The following is a 4645-nucleotide window of genomic DNA, read 5'->3' on the forward strand; positions in this document are numbered from 1 at the left end:
CAACGATTGACAAATGTGAATGCTTTTTGCATAGTAATCTACCTTACGTAAATACGACTTTAATCCCTGATATTAGGAACTGGAAAATTGACTGTTGCTGCAATATGTACTGCGTTGGTACAATATCAATCTGACTTAACACATGTCCTAAGTACTGCAATCTGCCGAGTGAGGTGGCACAGTGGTTAGCACACTGGACTCGCTTTCAGCAGGATGACGGTTCAAGTCCGCGTCCGGCCATCCTGATTTAGGTTTTCCGTGATTTCTCTAAATTACATCAGACATATGCCGGGATGGTTCCTTTGAAAGGCCACGGCCGAATTCCTTCCCCATCCTTCCCTAATCCGATGGGACAGATGACCTCGCTGTTTGGTCCCCTAGCCCGAATCAACCAACCAAATGACCAAAAGAACTACATTTCTCAAGTTTGCAGCACAGTCACAGAAAAGCTGTCTGTGAATTTTGCAAATGCTGTTCTCTCGTGGAGCCACTAAACCAGGTGCCCCCTAAATAGTTGACGCAGTAAGGAAGGTCTTCAAACGGTTCAAATGGCTCTGAGCACTATGGGACTTAACATCTTAGGTCATCAGTCCCCTAGAACTTAGAACTACTTAAACCTAACTAACCTAAGGACATCACACACATCCATGCCCGAGGCAGGATTCGAACCTGCGACCGTAGCAGTCCCGCGGTTCCGGACTGCAGCGCCTAGAACCGCACGGCCACCGCGGCCGGCGGAAGGTCTTCGGTAAGTTGCTCAAGAAAGAGCTGGAATATTCCTGGAGCGGAAGCTACCCAAAACTGCAAACTATTAAACTGGGACATCCCGAAAGGAATATATAAAACTAAAATCTGTGGGGATTCAGTATCCAATGATAACTGCAAATATGCGTGACTGTGGTCAGTTTTGGAAAAGTACTGACCACCGGCCAACTTACCCAGCAACTCCTTGGGATGCAGTATGGGATGAACTTCCGTTTCACTTGGTGAATTGACTGTGTGCTTGAAAACGCTGCAAAATCGCCATTGAGTATTGTTGCTGCTGCTGTTGCAACTGTTGTTGCGGCTGCTGCTGTTTCGGATGTTCTTCCTACATCTACATTTGTTCCCTCCCCTCTCGAAAAACGCTGTTCCCATGATGGCCAAAATATACAACACTAACATGAAAACTCTTATGCCCGGCGTAGTGACATGATAGCGCGCACAGAAACCGCTCAGGGTGAGCGCGGAGTACCACAATGTGTGGCGCCCGTGAAGCACAGCGGGTGTTAACTTAGCTGACGAGCAGAGTCCGAAGGCACGGTCAGGGACAAACACAGAAACTTTTAAGAATATGAGACCATGAAGAATTTAACACTTACGCAAAGCCAGTGTAGACCAAGTAAACGAGATCCGGGAATAGCGTGGGAAACCGTGTGGTCACTTGTGTAAACGATGAAATCGATCCTGAGGAAAATGGTGGGACAAATATATAATGTATTTATATTCCCTGTCGCATTACTGATCAATTACATCAAACGGCAGATCAGAGCGAATTGTGGACTGGAGGCTTTTCCATTTTCCCACTCAAATGCGCTAAAAATCAATTAAAGACATATATTTTTAAAGTCTATAAACATTTATTTTCCACCGTAACTTGCACCCCGTCTCTCGACACACAAACTAATAAATTCTACCGAAATCTACAGTTTCTGCGCTTTCTTCAACGCTGCTAAGAATGTCACATCCAGTTATGTGTCTGTATTTTCTGCACTTTCATAGAGAACTAAAGAATGTGCGTCAAACTCTTTACAGAGAACCTGCAGCTATCTCTGGACGTCGTTTGCCATAACATGTGTGTGACACTTGATTAATATGTTTGACAACGGCCCCACGCGAAACTGTTTTACCTGAGGTAGACGTGAATGTTCAGCTGCAACTTCCAAGTATTTTTCTATTAACTCACCGTCTGTGAAAGGGTTCAAGGTCTTTGTATGAAGCATCGCAATGTTGTAGTTCTCTGAAAGACATACACACTTGATTTTTCTTCCTCTTCAAAAAGTTTTAAGTGTTTTAAAACCTTTTGTACATGCTCAGATCCTTCATACTTTCCGTTTTCGTATTTTTTGACATGCTAGGATACGGAGGGCATTTGTTCCAAAAGTATTCAGAGTTTACGATATACTAACGTACTAACATATTGCGAAACCATCTTTCTGTGCAAAAAGTGAACGATACTTGTCGTTTTTTACTACTGTAAGGTACTGGTAGGATCGGTTTCGGAAATATCTCTTTTCTGATTTTCTAAATCCCAAGAATCACTATGCAAGTAAGTCCTACGTGCGCTTGCCTTGAATAAGTACCAAACACAAAATTTCTGATTAGTGGGCCAAATTTATTTAAATATTACTTAATTAAACTGATAAAAAGGCGTCACCACACAGATTATTTGATGGTTTAATAACATACCAATCCGTGTATTGGATATGCAATAAAAAAGTACTCCGTCTTCAGGCCCATCGGAACCATCCGACCGCTGTGTCATCCTCAGATGAGGATGCGGATACGAAGAGCGTATGGTCAGCACACCGCTCTCCCGGTCGTTATGATGGTTTTCTTTGACCGGAGCCGCTACTATTCGGTCGAATAGCTCATCAATTGGCATCACGAGACTGAGTGCACCCCGAAATATGGCTCAGCGCATGGTGGCCCGGATGGTCACCCACCCAAGTGCCGACCACGCCCGACAGCGCTTAACGTCGGTGATCTGACGGGAACCGGTGTACCCACTTCGGTAAGGCCCTTGCCAGATACTCAATAATCATGACAAATTTCATTGAGACATTATTATGGGGAGGTGCAAACTGACCGATTTTAAGGATCCTGACTAGGAAGCGGAATGGCACTGTGAGATACAGTAGCAACGAATTTAGCAATAATCAACATTTATTTCCTCATTAAAAGTATCTCACAGACAGATGTTAAGTTACAACCGAGTTACTTGGAATGCCGGCGCGCGAATCTCTACACATGGTACATTACACAATGCAGCAACTGAACCCACACGTGTGGGAGCAAGTCTGTTAAATTACTGGTTACAATTTATCAACATCACACACACCACGTCCACCCTGGTCACTCGCACAACAAAAGAGACAATTTAGCAGAAAGTTTTCCTACTTCATAAGAAGCTCACTGGGTCAAAAAATGGTTCAAATGGCTCTGAGCACTATGGGACTCAACATCTTACGTCATAAGTCCCCTAGAACGTAGAACTACTTAAACCTAACTAACCTAAGGACATCACACACACCCATGCCCGAGGCAGGATTCGAACCTGCGACCGTAGCAGTCCCGCGGTTCCGGACTGCAGCGCCAGAACCGCTAGACCACCGCGGCCGGCTCACTGGGTCAGAACGCGACTGGCTTCAATGTTCAGTTTCAGAGAACAAAGCCCACTTCCTTACAACTCAGTAATTTTTTAAATAAATTTACCAAACGTAAGCACATTTACTCCACGATGAAACTGAGGATTCAATAGGAGCACTAGAGGTGTTTACGTATAATTGGAGCCTCATGGCTTACAAAGAAGAGCATGTGGTGCATCAGAGTACAGGCTACAAAGTCCATGGGAAAGAAGCACGAATGGGACGGTAAATTAAATAAAATTTACCACAAGCATTCCACAAAGCACAAGACACATTCACACGTGATACACGAAACTAACTAAAACTATACAGCAAACGGCGACATCGCTCGTCCACAACGATTTCCAGTTGCACAGAAGATCCTATCGAATAAGCTTAATACTAATTAAATTAATACCGTTCCTTGACAGAATTAGTTGGTGCGACATGATTATCAATGCCACACCCCTGATTGATACCGGAAACTCAAACAAAGCTAACCCGTACACATTTCATATTAGTAACTAGAGCATCCTCACTCAGCAACGTCCTAGGGAATAGTAAAACTAACATGCCCCTTCGCCGGGGTCAACAAAGCAGCCTGGAAGGGCTCGGAGAACGTAAGCGTTTTCTACTTCCAACCTCACAGTGGATGCTGACCAGTGGCCACTAATGCCTCTCTGACCCAACGTAGTCGTATCAAATCTGTGCACTAAGGTTGGCTAAACTGCCATTAACATTCAAGGGAACCTCCTGGCAACTAAGGAAACCCCAAGTGCCAGCTACAGATAAACCACAGATTCATACTAGCAGACGACTTTGGGGACAGTAATGATATGACATGAATGCGTGATAATGAAATACACAGATACATACAGAACATAGTTATGAATTAAAAATTGAAAAAGAAATTCCCTTTGGTGTTGAAATGCCACTGACAAATACCGCTGTAAAATCGTGCACTCTCTCGTCCATCTTTCTCTCCAGACGTAGTCGTCTCGAACATTTCAGTCGTTAAGAATTGCAGCGAAACCGAAGGTTCCTGTCCAAGATCAATGGAACGGTTCACTTGGAGACGTTGCAAAAGGTAATATTCTTCACGCTGCGGAAAGAAAGTGCAGACATTGCACAACACTGACTCACCATTGCTGTTATCAGATGTCACTTCGGTCAATACTGTCCCTCCATACATCACAGTTGGCAGTCCTTCTATGTTGCCACGATCACATTGTGTCAGAGAAGGGAAAACCGAATACGAA

This window comes from Schistocerca nitens, chromosome 3 (assembly GCF_023898315.1).
Source record: "Schistocerca nitens isolate TAMUIC-IGC-003100 chromosome 3, iqSchNite1.1, whole genome shotgun sequence".
Classification (NCBI taxonomy): Eukaryota; Metazoa; Arthropoda; class Insecta; order Orthoptera; family Acrididae; genus Schistocerca; species Schistocerca nitens.